The sequence below is a fragment of the Vipera ursinii genome (assembly GCF_947247035.1).
Source record: "Vipera ursinii genome assembly, chromosome: 1".
In the NCBI taxonomy this organism is placed as follows: Eukaryota; Metazoa; Chordata; class Lepidosauria; order Squamata; family Viperidae; genus Vipera; species Vipera ursinii.
In genome coordinates this window covers 134,914,154-134,932,998 of record NC_139512.1, presented here as the reverse complement: position 1 = coordinate 134,932,998, position 18,845 = coordinate 134,914,154, and the positions used below count along the sequence as shown (strand labels likewise).

Below are 18,845 nucleotides of genomic sequence, written 5' to 3'. Positions count from 1 at the left end.
AACAGTGGAAAGAGCAGATCCCATCTCAGAATATTTTTCATGTGGATTCCCTAGTCCTGACACTCCAGCATATGGGTCAGGGAGATCAGGGCAGGGGAAAATAATGGAGAACTTGCTTACCTTTAGTAAGCTTTATGTAGGAGAATCACAATGACTTCTCAAAGCCTCCCAAAGTCCTAGAACACAGTTGAAAGAAAGATTGTCTGACACAAATATGTATTATTAACATAGCATCTTTTTAAATCTTAATCTTATCTGTCTTTACTACATGATTAAATTATTCTTTTTAAAAAATGCAAGAGGTTGAGAGTGATCTCAGAATTATTCTGAAATTTATCATTGATCAGACATCTAAATAATATATAAATATTGAAAATATTCAATGATATTATTTATTTATTTATTATTTGGATTTATATACTTCCCATTTCCCGAAGGACTCAGGGCAGTTTACAGGGCAATTAAAACACTACAATATACAAAGTTAAAATAGGATTAAATTAAATAGCCCCGAAAATTAAAAAACTAAAACCTAACCCAAACCCTCAGTCCAGGCCGGCAAGCTCGAATAGCCAAGTTTTTAGGTCCCAGAGAAACAAGCGAAGGTCCGGGGCCATCCGGAGTTCCACAGGCAGCTGATTCCAAACGGCAGGTGTGCCCACCGAGAATGCCCTCCCCTTGGAGGCTGCCAGCCGGCACTCCCTGACCGGTGGCAACCTGAAGAGGCCCTCCCTGTGGGAGCGCTCAGGATAATGGGAAGTTGATTCTGGCAGCAGGTGCTCCTGAAGATAATCTGGACCCATGCCATTAAGGGCTCTATAGGTCATCACCAACACCTTGAATCTCACCCGGAGGGCAACTGGAAGCCAATGCAGCTCGCGGAGAAGAGGTGTTACATGGGAGTATAGGGAAACCCCCATCACAACTCGCGCGGCCGCATTCTGCACCAGTTGAAGCCTCTGAGTGGTCCTCAAGGGCAGCCCCATGTAGAGAGCATTGCAGTAGTCTATCCGGGAGCTCAATACTTGAGCAAAATTTTCATATTTTTAGTTTTTTAGCTATTACAGTGTGCCACTTTTGTATTTCATGCTTTTAGATATCTAAAATTGCTATGTAACCTTTACTTTGCATATTGGATGTAGCATATTCTTTTGCTTAGCTACCTTATTTGAGTTCCTTGCTTAGCTACCTTATTTGAGTTTCTTGTTTATTTTATATAAATTATGTGTGAACTGTTCTATTTACAAACTTGTCAGAGGACCCATGAAATTAAATAAATTCTTTTGTTTATGTATTATTTATTAGATTTTAATTAACCTTTTTAACCCAAGGAATGGTCTGAGATAATTAAATATTGAAGTGTAGTTTTCAAATGTTGTACCATCAACACTATTAAAAAGAGCAGTCTTTGTTTTGGCAAAGCAGCTTAAATAATGAAGCCAAAATCACCTATTTGCTAGCAGAAGAATTAAAGTATGTTCTGTGTTGCTAGAGATACTTCCCATGTTTCTTCTAAAATATAAATTTCAATGATTCCATGGAAAGAGGTTGCTGAAGGTTTTAAAGGCATTTTGATCTTAAACGCTTTGTATTCAACAAAGGCATAATTTAGAACATTATGATTCTTCAATGAGTTTTTTTTTAATGTAACATAGAGCCATCTTTTGAAAATTTTTAAAAACACGTAAACACATAAAAATTTCCTCTACAAATATTGAACTACAACATAACACATGCAATTCCCATTAATTGATAGTAAAATGTTTTATGAGTGGAGTTGAGTAAATCCAACTATGTGTAAGATTTGTCAAACTGTACATTTAAATTGAAAAAAATAGCAATTGTTCCCATTTTACTAAGAATATTTTAAGCATCCTGATTGTAATCAGCACGTCATTCACATTTTGATTGTAATTTGATTGTAATTTACTTTTCCCAACTGGTGAGCATTGGTTTAATTTGACTTCTCTGTTTAAGTTAAGCATAATGTACTGTATCATTAGAACTTTCTTGCAGCAAGACCCACTCGAAAGAAAGAAAATGAAATAACTTTTAAAATCCTATCTTAAATTATTTATTCCATGAGTGCTATTTTCTCTGATGCAATAGTATTTCCAGGGTCTGAAATGATGTTCTGTAGAGGAAAATAATTTATCAAAAGTAGCTACAGTCAGAATTGTTAAAAAAGTATACATGTTTTAAGATAATGAAACCTATGCAGATAATCCTTGCCTACCAACTGTATCATTCAGTAACTGTTCTAAGTTACAATGGCGCTAAATAAAAAGCTTTATGACTATGTGCTTCACACCATCCCTCAATCACATGATCATCATCACAGGCAATACGCCTTATTCTGTACCTGGCCTATTTTTCTTTTTCCTCCCTTGGTTCAGTGGAGAGATTGGCAACAAAGAGATTACAAGAGAGTAAGCAGGTACCACCATAGGGAATACAGCAGCTGTTAGTGCAGCATACTTGCAGCTTGTGTAGTAGGCTCACTGATACCACTGCATTCCTTTCTATGTGTATTCCCCTTTGTGTCCCAGCTTACTCTATTGTAACCTCTTCCTCTCCAATGAAAGTAAATACAAACATTAATTTCCAGTTTGCTGATTGTCCTCTAAAATAGTCCCGATGGAAGTGAGATTGATCCCAACTTTTAACCACTTCTAGAAACAGTTGGAGATGAAGCTCTTCCAAAGAGCATTTAGGACTTGACACCCATTGTTCTGAATTGATTTTTTTTTATATTTTCTGGTTTATACATTTTATGTTTTTGGATCTTACATTACCGTGGGTGTTTTAACATCTATATACTTGTGAAATGAGTCCTGTGGGATTGCAGTAGGTTATAAACATAATAAATACAGAAACAAAATACATACCGTAACTAAATTTGCTTCCACTGTTTGCAATTGTGGTGAATTTTCTAAAAGACAACTATCACAATGATAAGGAGAGCAAGAAATAAACCTTTTCTCTGACTTCTATCATGCCAATCTGTCACCAGCAGATCAGTACTTCTTCATAGTGCTGTATCATAAGAATTAGACCTGTGGCTCAATGCTTGATTGATGTAAACCTTTGTATAAACATGTCCTATTTTTACGTGATTATCTTAATATATAGTAACTATATCTGAATGAGAAGGCAGCAAGTAATGATGTTTGCAACCTTTCTCTCTTTCTCTGACATTATTCACTTAGCAACTGTTTTGCTTAACAATCTACTCTTTGGAACAGAACTTTGTCACTAAATGAGGGGCAGGTGTATATTACTTTTTTCATGCTGTAGAACAAAATGATGCATCAAACCTAATGCTAAAAATTTAAACAAAAAAAAATCTGTCCAAATTGTTTTATCCTAAAATCCTAATTAATTTGATTGTTACTTCTTTGCTTTATTTGCATTTAGGATGTTTGGAATAGAAAAAAATATATTCTAATGTGATACTCTTCTCTGACACTTGTTTCAGAAGACAAGAATCACATTAAAAATTGGTGCAGGAAACTGTTCTAAGCAGATTTAGATAAAATGGAAAGAACATATATATTCTGAGCTTATTGAAGGGAAAATGATAGAAATCTACAGAAAACCCATCCATACTAACCAGGTCTTCCACTACCAAAGCAACAATCCAACCTCCCACAAGAGAAGCTGTGTAAGGAGTTTATTTAAAAGAGCCCAAACTCACCGCAGCAACCCAAAACAGCAGAAAAAGGAAATGGAGCAGCTATACGACACATTCCAACAAAATGGATACCCACGCAACTTCATCAACAAGTCCCTGAATACTCAACCCAATACAGCACAACCAACACAAACCCTGAAAAGAATTATACTGCCATACATCAAGAATATCTCAGAAACCGCAAATAGACTACTACAACCACATGGAATCAACGTAGCACACAAGCCAACTAAAGCCCTTCAGAGCATCCTAAGTAAACCCAAAGACCCAGCAGCCCCAGAAGAAAAAAAAACCGGAGTCCTGTGGGGTTTTTTATTATCATTTTATTGGGGTTTTATTAATGTATTTATTGTTTTTATGGGCATGTATTTAATTACTTTTTAATTTTTGTAACTTTGTGTTTTATTCTTGCCCTGTACACCGCCCTGAGTCCTTCGGGAGAAGGGCGGTATAGAAATATTAATAAATTAAATTAAATTAAATTAACACACAATGTAAGAACTGCAACAACCACTACGTAGGACAAACAGGCAGGAGACTGGCAGAACGCATCCATGAACACCAACAGGCAGTCAAAACGCAGGATGAAAATTCTTTAATTTCACAACATATAGACTTATTTAACCATAGTTTCAATTGGGAAAAGGTGACAATTCTAGACCAGGCCAAATCCAAAAATGCCAGGAAATTTCTAGAAGCCTGGCACTCTGACAAATCAGCCATCAATAGACACATAGACATTTAACAACATCTATAGACTATGCAAAAGAGACAATCAACCAGCCCCAAAGAGAAAAAGACTTCAGCACTTCTCCACCAGTAATCAGCACTCGGATCAGCAAAGATTAACTCCAAGGTCAGCTTCAAACCAATAATCAAATAAGCAATACCCCACTCAAGACTCTGCCAAAGAGCCATTAGTAAACCGCCCAACCAAAGAACCCACGCAGACAGGCAAGACACCAGAATAGAAACTGATGGCAAACAGCACACCTTACTATGTAGCACTGATGATGTTATCTAGTTAGGGCAGGGATAGGCAACCTCGGCTCTTTTATGACTCGTGGACTTCAACTCCCAGAATTCCTGAGCCAGCTATGCTGAGTTGAAGTCCACGAGTCATAAAAGAGCCGAGGTTGCCTACCCCTGAGTTAGGGTAATGAAACATCTGCAAGAAAGCAAGAAAGCTCAGAGAGCACCAAGGACCCCTGATAGAAATCTAATGAAATATCCAATAAATATGAACAAATGAATTATCTTGATAAGAAGGCTGGACAAAGTGATTGAAATAGACACTCTCCCATGTCCAACGGCACATGGACTTCCATTTTTTCCCCTCATGATCAGGAACTATTGAGATCACCTAGCACATCCATGGAAACAAAAGATGGAATTACAAACACAAAATTATCTAAGAAGAAAAAGAAAATCCACATAATTCCTATTCTATGTCTAGGGTCATGGCACAATATATTTATATTATAATTCTTTACCACTTTTATAGAGACAATATCTTCTTATTTGCACACTGAAACTCTGCCTACTTTCTCACTATTTAAATCCCAGCCTGAAGGCATGTTGAGCTGAATTGTGATGCCTACAAACATCTATCCTGTGATAAAGATGGAAAACAGCTCCAACAGAAGTGGGTGGGGGTTAGAGGTGTACCCACCAAAATAGGAAATAGTAAATAGGTGTTTCATCACTTATGTATCAGTCCAGTCAGTGGAAATCAAAGTTCAAGTTTTACTGAGACTGCAAGTAAGCATAAGCCTAAGGCTCTGAATCTCTTTTAATGAATTACCACTAATAAGGCCAGTGCAAGGCTGAAATATTTGCCAGAAAACCAACAAAACCAGGGGATTATTTCTTAAAATTTGCAATCCTCTTGCTGAAAGTTTTGTATTTAGTGAACAAGCTATATGTCTTAATAATTTTTCTCTTGCTTCCCATCATCTTTCTTTCAATCTATGCTACTGTGTACAAGCTTCTCTTCGTGATTGTGTGGATATAGCTAGGAAATCTAATGGGAAACAAGGTTTTCTGACAAGCAACAAGCATTTTTTGTCTCCCATATGATATACAACACAGGTCCATACCACACGGCCTGCATGTTATAGTAATACTACCTAATAAGGTCTTTGAGGGGAGGGTTGATTTGGAGGGAAGTAAAAGTTTTGGTTGTTCAAATTGCTCCTTCATAGAATCCCTGCCTGCAGCTATATCTCAGAGCACAGATGTTTCAAGTGAAAAGCAATAAAAATATAGTGAGCTCATTTCATGTATTTGGACACCTTTAAGGTGTGGATGGGGCATGTTAAAGAAGTGCATGCCACAGCTCTACTAAGCAATAGACTAGTATGAATACGGAAAAATGTATCTGATAACTATCGTTATAGGTCCTTTGCCGGGTGTTTTTAAAGTTCACTAGCATGACTGTATTCCCTTGACCTTTATGAGAAATAACCTTCAAAGATTTTTCTGTTGGTAGTTGAAGTTGAAATGACACAAGACCTTTAAACCCCCTTTTCCTTGTTCCTGGAAGCTGAACTAATATTTGATATCCTGCACCAACCCACCGCCACCTTGTTTCTCACGCCATTTCCATTCTACTCTACATATTGTTGCTCTGTGGCTATTGGTATGCAAAGCAGAATTGCTTTCTGCATGCTTCTCTTTGATCACGGGAGAAACTGAGAGGTTTTGCACTTTATGAAAACTTCAAGGCTGTCAACAATTATCTATGTTTCCATTACATACTATAAGTATACTGTGAATTGTTGTAGCTGGGAAGTGCTGTTCATGTTGTTAACCCATGCAGATGTTAAAATCATCTATACAAGTGTTCCCAAAATAGGCACATATCTTCAAGTTTCCAAGTCTGAGGAACACACTGATCTATATCAATAACATTGAATCGTCTAGAATAGAGTGATTGCAAGTTCTTTTGTGAACTCATTTCAAGGTTTTCAACTTGTAAGTCTATAATCGGTATCAATAAAGGAAAATATTTGTAGTGTGGGGTTGAAATGAGGGCTCCTTGGTGCTCTCTGATTACAGATACTAAATGGTTTTGGCACTTTCTATACAAATTACAAAGCAAGGGCCAAAACTATTTAGAGTCTTAGGGTGGTTGGTGCTCTCTGAGCTTGGTTTTTTCCTTGCAGATGTTTCATTACCCAAACTAGGCAACATCATCAGTGCACGTCAGTAATGAAACATCTGCAAGAAAGCAACCAACTCAGAGAGCTCCAAGGACCCTCAGATCTAAATGGCTTTTGGCCCTTGTTATTCAAACCTCTTTGCAATTTATTGAACATCTGTGATTAATATCATCTGTAAGAGAGTTTCTATTGAAAATATTGCCATTTTGAGACTTCCGGTGGCTCCGCGGCGACGTGAGGGAGCCTTCCCGGGCTGCCCGCGGCTCAGCTGGTGTTTTTTCGCCCGAAACAGCGCCGATCAGCTGTCTCGGGCGAATCTGAAGCCCCCTCCTCGGGAGAGAGGAGGAGGTGAGCCCCCAGGTGGGGGTTGAGTTCTCCGGGGCCGCCTGAGCTTGGAGCTTGGGCGGCTGAAGGATTGAACTCCCCCGTAGCCTGGGCTGCTCCCAGCTGGCTAGCGTCTCTGCTCCGGACTTCATGGAGCAGAGCCAGGCGTCTGCGACCATCCCTGCTTGAAGGAGAGACTATGAAAGGGAAAGAGCAGGCAGAGCAGTACAAGAGGGAAAGATGAAGAGATGAAGAAGATTTTATTTTACTCTCAAGCTTGATGGACTTTGCTTAAAACTTAAAGTGAAAGTGCGTCACAATTGTAAGTAAAAGATGGCGGCTAAACCTCCCCCTAGAACTTTTCGGAGTGCTGGAAATTCTCCGGTGCAACAACAATCATTGCTGCAGGCGTTGCATTCTCCTGATGTATTGACATCGAAGGATCTTGAAAAACATACCCAGTAATTTTGGAGTCAATGGGTGTTAAATTTCTACAGATGGAGGAGAAATTGGAGAAATTGGAGCAGAGATGGAAGAAAGGATGGAACAGAAACTTAGAGAAATGAAGGTAGACATTTTGTCCTCAGTGCAAAAAGTTGCTAAATGTGTGGAGGTGCTGGATGATCAAGTGCAAGATTTGATTCAAAAGAATGCTTTATTAGAAGCAAAAGTATTGGAAATTGAAGATTTAAAAGACAAAATCGACAGTGAACAGAGCTTGGCTCAATTTTACCAGATGCAGTTTGCTGTGAGAATTAGAGGCCTAAAAGAGAATATTAAGGAAGATTTAAAGCAGCTGGTTTCTGAGGCTTTTGAGGGAGTATTGAAACCATCCAGCATCTGAATTAAAACAAGGTATGGACAAAGTGTTTCGTGTGAATTCGTGGATTGCTAAACAGAGAAAGTTGCCTAGAGATGTGGTGGTTTATTTTGTAAAAAGGGAAATTAGAGATGAAGTTATACAAGCTGCCTACGATACCAAAGTTGTGATTGCTGGTCAACAAGTTTTGGTTCTAAAAGAAATTCCTCCAAAGATTTTAAAGAGAAGGAAGGATTTTATATTTCTTGTGCAAGAGCTCAAGCAAAGAGATATAAGGTTCAGATGGGAGATCCCAGCTGGGTTGAGCTTCATGTATGATGGCAAAAGGTACTGTTTGAGTAATGTGAAGCAAGCGCATGATTTTTATAATAATGTCTTGAAAGTAACCCCATCAACACTTCTGGAAGCTGCAGAGGGATCTGGAGAAGGAGAACATCAAGAGGATGAAGATGCACAGATAGACGAGAAGGGTACAGGAGGAGTTCAAGCTGCAACTCTTTTGGATGATCTTAGAGAACAGAGGGTGACGCGTGCTGCCTTAAAACGCTCAAAAAAGGAAAAAAAATAAGATCAGTAGAAATCTATGGAACTTCCACAAAATATTTATAGTTAAGTGGTAGTTGTGTTTTTTTTTTAAAAAAAAAAAAAGTTTTGGGATGCTATGTATGGTAATAGATTTTTTTTTTAATTTGGAATTAATGGACAACTTACTACAGAGGAAGAGGAAGAAAGTTTTGTGGGTTAATGTGGGTTAATTTGTGTAAGAACTATTTATTAATGTGCAAATGAGAATATGTTAAGGTAATAGTGAATTGTGGAAGAATATAGATGGGAATGATGCTAGTTTTCTTTTATTTTAGTTTTTTATATATATTTAGTATTATTAAGGATTGGTTTACTATATACAAGCTAGAGAGTGATGGATTTTAGAGTTTATAATTGTTAGTATATGATTGTTTATGATTGCCTTTTAGATATATACCTTGTATTTTGCTCTGGGAAGTCGGGGGGGGGGGGAGGGGGGAGGAGGGGAAGTGGAGGGGGGGAGGTAGGGGAGGGAGGAGGGGGAGGGGGAGGGGGGGAGATAGGGGGGAGGTAGGGAGGGGAGGAGGGAGGGGGAAGGTGGGTTTTTTTAAAGGAAAATTGTATTTTATAAAACTTTTCAATAAAAAAAAAAAAAAAAAAAAAAAGAAAATATTGCCATTTTCAATAGGACTACTTATCTTTGTAAAATAATAGACTACTTTAGTTATCTTTTTCCACTGGCCTTTCAAATTACATATATTGTTTTGTTTAGGGATTTAAGGTTGTTTTACTGGGTTTTAATAGGTTTTTGTTTTAAGGTCTGACAAATTTGGTGGCTTTTTAGCAGAAAAATAGCAGAAAGAAAATGTAATGATATTTTACGAACTGACTACAGTGATTGCCAAATTATATTGTAATTATGTGCTAATTATATTATAATTATAATGTAATTATACATTGTATCATAAAAAGACATTAAAATATCACAAATGCCCTCCTTACATCTCCTGGCCATACATTTCTTTTGTAGAATATTCCTTTCTCCCAATGAAAGTTGTTCAAAGTAAACAATAAATCCTACCAATTACATGGTTTATTCATCCTAGTATATAAGAAAGAATAAACTCAAATAAAAACTAGTCAATTTAGTGAAAAGATTAAAATAAATATCCCATTGCTCTGATTCTTTTGACTATGTGAATTCCTCTTAAGTCCTTTTTATTGTGGCACTTATTTAGCTAGAAGAACATTGGCATCTCAGAAACCTTAATTTTCCCCCAGTCTCTTTATACCTCTATAGACATAGCTCACTTATACATTCATGAATAACATTATGTTATCAGACTCATGACATTCAGTAGTTTACAGCAAATAAGCCAACTTTTTGGATTGTTGATCATGGTTGATTGCCATATAACCTTATATGGCTTAGATTTCTAAAGGCGCGGATGCAGAATCTGAGACCCTTTGTGTGTTGTTAAAGTATTATTCCAGAATTCCTCAGTGTTGGGGATTGTAGTTACACATCAACCAACGGGTCAAAGATTCCATGTACGTAATAGTGATATACACAAGTCAAACCAGGACAGTGGCCTAGGCCAAAAGGATCATAGTAGCTATCACAAATTGAATAGATGCAGATAAAATGTTAAATCCTTAGGTATTTAATTAGTTATTTTCTATATTATAAGCAGCAATCTCTTTGTTCACAATGACATGAGATTCTCTAATAATTGATTACATATAGAAAGATAATGAACAATAATGAAAAGTTTATTTAAAAGAACCCTCCACTCTATTTTAAATCTTTATTTTGAGGAGCCTTTTCTCTAAAAGAGAAATCATTTTTACCCGTGTTTCAGAGATTCCCACCATTGAAAGTACATCAGTCAGATCTTCAGCTACCTTAATTGTTGCCTGAATGACTCACTCATTTAGCGAGGAATTGTATTGAGCTGACTCAATTCCATAGCTGAAGGTACTGTAATGGCTTCAGGAGAAAATAGATCGCTATAATGCATTAATTACAACGCTACAACACCTGTGAATTCTTCTTTCACTGAAAGCACAATGGAAGTCAAAATGAAAAGTCACTAAACCTGGTTAGCGATTTTCTGTCTTTCCCTCCCTTTGATTTATGAACAAGTAACCTACAATATGTTATGTTGGACAAAGAGAAATAGTGATGAAAAGCACTGTAATTTGTCAGTGGTCATTCCTTCTTTTCCCTCCATGAAGAGCAGGGATGTCAAATGCACAAAGTTATATAACGTGTCGTGGCATATCACGACTTTTTTGCCATTGCCGGCAATAAGGTGGGTGTGATTTTGCTATGATGCATCCAGCCCGCAGGCTGGCAGTTTGACACCCCTGATGTAGAGCATAAGAGATGTTAAAGAGGCCAAATAATCTTGGTCTACATAACAAAGTGAAAACAGGCTTTAAGGAGTGGATGGCAGTCATTATCAGAGAACATAAAAAAGATAATAATAATAATAATATATAAAGTTGGAAGGGACCTTGGAGGTCATCTAGTCCAACCCCCTGCTCAGGCAGGAAACCCTATACCATTTCATGCAAACGGCTGTCCAGTATCTTCTTAAAAACCTCCAGTGTTGGAGCATTCACCAACTCTGCAGGCAGGTTGTTCCACTGGTTAATTGTTCTAACTGTCAGGAAGTTTCTCCTTAGTTCTAGGTTGCTTCTCTCCTTGACTAGTTTCCATCCATTGCTTCTTGTCCTGCTTTCAGGTGCTTTGGAGAATAGCTTGACTCCCTCTTCTTTGTGGTAGCCCCTGAGATATTGGAACACTGCTATCATGTCACCCCTCACCCTTCTCTTCATTAAACTACACATACCCAATTCCAGCAACCGTTCCCGATATGTTTTAGCCTCCAGCCCCCTAATCATCTTGGTTGCTCTTCTCTGTACCCTTTCTAGAGTCTCGACATCTTTTTTACATCGTGGTGACCAAAACTGGATGCAGTATTCCATGTGTGGCCTTACCAAAGCATTGTAAAGTGGTATTAGTACTCCACTTGATCTTGATTCTATCCCTCTGTTAATGCAGCCTAGCACTGTGTTGGCTTTCTGTGTTGGCAGCTGCAGCACACTGCTGGCTCATATTGAAGTGATTGTCTACTAAGACTCCGAGATCCCTCTCACAGTTACTACTATTGAGCAAGGTACCACCTATACTATACCTATGCATTTGATTTTTCCTGCCTAAATGTAGAACCTTACTTTTTTCACCATTGAATTTCATTTTGTTAGATAGTGCCCAGTGTTCGAGTCTGTCCAGATCCTTCTGTATCTTAAGCCTATCTTCTGGAGTATTGGCTATTCCTGCCAGCTTGGTGTCGTCTGCAAATTTGATGAGTTCCCCATCTATCCCCTCATCCAAATCGTCAATGAAGATATTGAAGAGCACTGGGCCCAGAACAGAGCCCTGGGGCACCCCACTACACACTTCCTTCCATGTAGATGCGGTTCCACTGAGGACCACACACTGAGCACGGCCTGTCAGCCAGCTACGAATCCATCTGGTGGTAATGCTATCTAACCCACATTTTTCTATCTTATCAAGTAGTAGGTTGTGATCTACTTTATCAAATGCCTTACTGAAGTCCAAGTAAATTATATCTACAGCGTTCCTCTGGTCCACTAATTTTGTCACTTGGTCAAAGAATGTAATAAGATTTGTCTGGCATGATCTGTTTTTGACAAACCCATGTTGACTTTTAGTGATGACTTTGTTTGCATCAAGGTGTTCGCTGATTTGTTGTTTGATTATCTTTTCCAGAATCTTCCCAGGTATTGAGGTCAGGCTGATAGGTCTGTAGTTTCCTGGATCTATTTTTTCCCTTTTTTGAAGATGGGAACTACATCAGCTGTCTTCCAGTCCTCTGGTAGTTCCCCAGTGCTCCAGGATCTTTGAAAAATATAGTTCAGTGGTTCTGAGATCACGTCTGCCAGTTCCTTGAGAACCTTGGGGTGTAATCCATCTGGTCCTGGTGATTTGAACTCGTCTAGGCTGGACAGGTGCTCACTTACCATTTTCTTGCCTATCTTAACTTGCGTTTCTATTCTGTTTTTTATGGTACTGGTTTGGGTAGGTTGGACTGTTTTTTCCCTTTGTGTAAAGACAGATGCAAAAAAAATAGTTCTGCTTTCTCCCTATTGCTTGTCACCTTCTTGCCACTTTCCCCCACTAATGGACCAATCATTTCCTTAACTTTTTTCTTGTTTTTTATATGTTGAAAGAAGCTTTTTTTGTTATTTTTGACTTTGGTCGCAAGCCTTAGTTCATTTTGAGCCTTAGCTTTCCTCACTTCATCTTTGCAGGCACGGGCTGTTTGCTGATATTCTGACTTACTTATGTGCCCCTCTTTCCAATTCTTATACTTGTCCTTTTTATCTTTCAATTTATCAGAGAGTTCTTTATGCAGCCATGCTGGTTTCTTTTGAGAGCTGTTATTTTTCTTCTTTGTTGGTATTGTACTAGACTGGGCCTTTATTATCTCACTTTTCAAAATTTCCCAAGCTTCTTGAGTTGTTTTCCCCTTTAGGATTCTCATCCATGGAATTCTTCCCAAGGTCTCTCTAAGTTTATTGAAATTAGCTCTTTTAAAGTCCAAGACTCTAGTCTGGCTGTATTCTATTGCTTGTGCTTCCATAATGTTGAATTCCAATATTGCATGATCACTTCCCCCCAAGGTTCCTGTGGCTTCGACATTTTCTATCATTTCATCTCTGTTTGTGAGAATTAAATCCAATATGGCTAATCCCCTAGTTCCCTTCTCTACTTTGCAATTCATTTGGTGAAAGGCAAAATGCAAAGTTAAAAAAATGTTATTATTTATTTGCTTGGAAAACAAGATCAGTAAGTAGTATAAACCAAAGCTTGTTTACTCGCTGATTAATTTTATTAATTTAATTGGTTCTTATTCTGTAGTCAGATTTTATGACTATAAGCCAACAAAACCAAAATATTCTCTTAAAGTAATCACAAAATGCAGTTCCATAGCATGGAAATAAAATAGGTAAATATATTTTATTCAAGGTGAGAAATGCAAATTAATAACCTAGAAACAATATAATATAGAAAAATAGTATATATTGTAAGTGAAGCATATGTCTAAATCTAATAAAAGCATAAACATAGTAAAGTAAAAAAAAACCTCTTAGAAGTAAATGGTACTGTGTCAAACTTTTCAGCAAAACTAGTATCTCTACTCTTGACTGTAATAAGATTTATGGAAAGCATCCACATTTGTATACTGAAATATGAACAATAATTTCAACTATGAAACAAAATAGGCCAAACTCACTTTTCAGTGCAGCACCTTATTTCAACTCCTACTGAACTATGTTATTTTCTACAAATTTCTCAGATTCAGGATTCATTTATTATAAGTGCTCCTTGAATTTGAGTTGAGATGACTTAAAATTTGAAGAGAAAAATCATCAAGGTTAAAATATGAATAGCGTGTTTTGGATATTTACTCTCTGCTGGGTAAACAGAGGAAAAGCAAACCAATGAATAGTGTTTTTCTGGCAAAGTATTGAAACAAATTATTTATTTATTTATTTAAATTTCTATACCGCCCTATTCCCGAAGGACTCAGGGCGGTTTACAGGGCAGCATAAAATACAATATAAAAGATAATATAAAATTAAAATACATTAAATTAATTAAACCCAATTAAAACAATATTTAAAAAGCTAAAACCCCTTCAGTCCAGGCCTGATAGATCGAAAAATCAGGTTTTCAGGTCCCGGCGAAATGAACACAGATCGGGGGCGGTCCTAAGTTCCACGGGCAAATCATTCCAGAGGGCAGGCACGCCCACAGAGAACGCTCTTCCCCTAGGAATATCCCGCTGGCATTCCTTAACTGGCTGTATCCTGAGAAGGCCCTCCCTGTGGGAGCGCACGGGACGAAGGGAGCTTGATGCCGGCAGCAGGTGTTGCCTCAGATAACCCGGACCCAAGCCATTAAGGGCTTTATAGATCATCACCAGCACCAGGAAATTATGAATATAGGAAGGCCATAGTGACACATAAGTACAGTAAAAATCTGAGATATTACAATATGCAACATATACAAAATGTGTTTGACATATTTTTGCCCCTACATCAGATTATTTCTAATATTTTAATGTATATTAGTAGACTTATTCTTGAGGCAAGATGGTCGGCAAATCAAATAAATAAAATACATGTAAGATATTACTACATAAAATAACATAGATTGGCTTCTATACCTTTCTGTAACTTTGGCACAATAACTGAACTAATCACAGTACTAGATAAGATGGGTTTTTATGTTCCAAAGAAATACCGTATTTTTCGGACCATAAGACGGGTGCGTCTTATGGTCCGAAGGTGATCCGTATGGCCAGCCCCAACCTCCGCAAGTGAAAGCAAGGGAGATTGCAATTGGCTCCTGCAATCTCCCTGTGGCCCGGCTTTCTCTTGCAGAAGGCAGGCTGAAACGGAGCAAGGAATGCGAATCGGCCGATCTCGCGCTCCTGCAATCTCCTATGCTCGGTTTCAGCTTCTCTTGCTACAAGAGAAAGCAGGCTGAAACAAAGCAAGGGAGATTCCCTCGCTCCGTTTCAGCCTGCTTTCTCTTGTAGCAAGAAAAGCTGAAACCGAGCGGAGGAGAATGCAGGAGCGCGAGATCGGTCAATTCGCATTCCTTGCTCCGTTTCAGCCTGCCTTCTTGCAAGAGAAAGCCGGGCCGCAGGGCTGCCTCCGTAGGTACTGCTCTAACGCAGAGAGGGAAGGACAAAGAGGGAGGGAAGGAAGAAGGAAGGAAGGAAGGAAGGAAAGAAGGAAGGGACAATGGGAGAGGGAGGGAGGGAGAGAGAGAGGGAGGGAGAAAGAGAAAGAGAAAAATAGAGAGAGAGAAAGAAGGAGAGAAGGAGAAAGAAAGAGGGAGGGAAACAGAGGAAGAGGGAGAAATAGAGGGAAAGAGAAAAAGAGAGGGAGAGAAAGAGAAAGGGAGGGAAATAGAGGAAGAGGGAGAAATAGAGGGAAAGAAAAATAGAGAGGGAGAAGGAGAAAGAAAGGGAGGAAAACAGGGAGAGAGAGAAAGAGGGAGAAATAGAGGGAAAGAGAAAAATAGGGAAAGAAGGAAAGGGAAAGAGAAAGAAGGAGAGGAGAAAGAAAGAGGGAAGGGGAGAGAGGGAGAGAAAGAGAAGGAGAGAGAGAAATTAAATTAGTAACATGATTGTTAAGTGAATCTGGTTTCCCCACTAACTTTGCTTGTCAGAAGGTTGTAAAAGGCAATCACATGACCCTGGAACAATGTGACCATCATAAATATGAATCGATTGCCAAGCATCAGAATGTAAATCACATGACCCTGTGGATGCTGCAATGGTCATAAGTGTGAAAAATGGTCATAAGTCACTTTTTTCAGTGTCGTAACTTTGAACGGTCACTAAGTGAATCATTGTAAGTCGAGGACTACCTGTACTTTATCATTTTTTTCCTTTTTTAGGGGGAGAGGTGTCAAGTTTTTGACACGTTGCTGGGTGACATTGCCTTGTCCTAAAAGTGGTACAATGGATGAAAAGGTTGAAAAGCCCTGTTTTAGTATAGTGGTACTATTTGGTTCAGAATATTTTTTTTTCTTGTTTTCCTGCTCTAAAAACTGGGTGCGTCTTATGGTCAGGTGCGTCTTATGGTCTGAAAAATACGGTATATTTTCCATTTCTGTGTAATTATTCCTAACATAAAAGGCCAGTACTGACATAACAAATGAAGTCCAGCCCAGTTCACTGAGAGAAATGTTGCTACAAAGGAATTTCAAATATCTGCTTTCTCTACATAATTGTACCAACTAATAAAGAAGAATATTTGTAGCTCAGGGTTGAAATGAGGAGTCTTTGGTGCTCTCTGAGCTTGCTTGTTTTCTTGAAGACATTTCATTACTCAAACTAGGTAACATCATTAGTCTAGTGTGACTACACCAAGGACCCCTATTTTGTCAAATGTTTCGTATCATGGTGCCTGTCTTAACTTATTGAAAGAGGGTTTTTTTTCTATACAGATAGTCCTCAGCTTATGACCATTTGTTCAGCAATTGTCAGGCATGAAAGACAATGTTCATAAGTAAAGGCTCAATTTAACTGATTTATTGCTAAAAGCCTATGCATAGGAATCTTCTCAATTAACAGTCAGCACCTGGTTATAATTAGGTAAGGGTCAATAGCAATCAGGAGGTTGGACTTTGTGGCTACGTGATGATTCTAGGCTGGTTGCTCTTTTTACTCCTCCCACTGGCTCTACCAGTCCTTCTTCAACAGCAATTGTTCAAAGTTGTGAAAGTGCTGAATGAGGGGACCTCAGTGTTCCAGTTGTTACAACATTCCCATCGTCATATGATTGAGTTTCCGACAATTTTCCACAAGCAAAATCAATGGGACCCAACAGGTAGTTGAAAGTTGTGATCAAGTTAGGTCCTCAGTTAATGATCTGCATGATCCTCATTTAATGGTGACAACTGGGACTGAAAGAATCATAGTTGTAGGTGATGCGGTCATGTGGCATCATATTTTATGACTGCATTTCTTAGCGATGGAATTCCCAGTCCCAATTGCCCTGTAACCTGAGGAAAACCTGTACTTGCATGATAGAAGATCCCTGCAGTATTGTATAAAATACATATTACTTGGCCAATTCAGCCATGTACTTTTTACAAATAGTTTTTGTAAAAAAAAAAATAGAATATTGACATGGACAATCTTACTAATAGGATAATAGAAATTTATTAGTTTGTTTTTAAGCAGGCTAGCTCTTAAAGCAGATATGTCAAACTCAAGGCCCACAGGCCAGATTCAGCCTGGAATGGGTCCAGTTATGGCTCATGGGACCACCCGAGAAATGGTGAGGGACTGGCCCCTGCCACCCCAGCCCACTGCAGTCTGGCTGGGCACCTCCCTGGGCACATACACAGGAGGCACCGAGCATGGGGGAGCCAGTGGTGCCCAGCAGCTGCCATAGTCCGATGGTTTCTCAGCGCCCGTTGTCCACCACACTCCAGGGTTCTAAAGCCCATGGAGCGCAGATGGATCCTAGCACCATGGCCACTGGGCCAGCCCTCCAACAACAGGTGGAGGCAAAGGCGCGGGGCGCAGGCAAGCAAAGACAGACGGTGGGGCCACGGCAAGGCAGCCCAACTGGTCACCATCGCCACCATGCCGTGGCTTCTGCCCGCTTGGCTCCTGCTGTCCAACTTTGGCCTCCCGCCTGTGCCACACCACTGACAGCCCTGGCAAACAGGAAGGGCGTGGAGTCCCCCATCCCCAAGAGACAGCTGAGACTCTCCTCCCCACTCCACCTGAGCCCAGCCATGGAGCTGCTCCATGTGCTGCTGGGCACCCCCCAGGAAATGGTGGTGGATCATGAGGTCCCGGAGCCCTGGCAGCTTGAGGACCAGGCTGGGAATCCATCCCCCACCACCCAGGGCCCTGGGTAGCCCGCACCACCATACAGGGTCCCCCTGCATGGCCCAAGAGGGATGGTGAAGCGTCTCCAGTGTACCAGGCCTCAGCATCCACCCCAATCCCTCCCCCCTCTGTGGAGACCCCTGGATCCCTCCCACAGCCCCGCCTGGCCCCCACAGGAGTCCCCTGATGGAAGATGAGGTTGAGCCGACCATGTCCACCTGGCCACGTCCAGCCATTGGCCAGGGCCCCCCTGCCATATCCACCCAAGGTCAACCACAATGCTGATGTGGCCCTCAATGAAATTGAGTTTGACATCTCTGCCTTAAAGCAATCATAAATATTCCACATCTGATAGATTCATGATGTCATAACAGAGGCAGCATAGTGAACATGAATATTAAGAATCACTGATTATTTAAATTAAACTGCAACTTTTTAAAAAATACAACTTTACCTTTTCTGTCTTGCTTTTTTAATAGGTGAAATGCTGTGTTGGTGACTTAATATATTCTAATGGTTGCTTTATCATCCTTAGGGAATGCTTTCCCATTTCATTTCCTGTTACAAAATGTCAAATAAATGCTTATGATTTGCTTTACAATCAACAGGAAATATAGTTCTAAAACTTGCATAGACTGCATAAAATCAGTTTGGTCATTATTTAAAGCCCCTAGGATAAAACTACCTGTACATTTCCTATAAGCAAATATATGCACTATTATTGTAAGACTCTCATTTTCTTATTTCTTAATTGTGTGTTTAAGGAATATATCAGACTGAGGGGAAAATAATATGCAAACAGCTTGCTGATCAGGAAGAATCAGCCAAAATATCAGACCTAAATTACCGCGTGCTGG

General features: G+C 39.3%; 1 protein-coding gene across 1 annotated transcript in view; it reads left to right on the top strand.

Moving 5' to 3' along the window:
• NCKAP5 (NCK associated protein 5) overlaps nucleotides 1–18,845 on the top strand; it is a 649,941-nt gene that overhangs the window by 426,535 nt on the left and 204,561 nt on the right. The gene's annotated exons all lie outside the window — the stretch shown is intronic.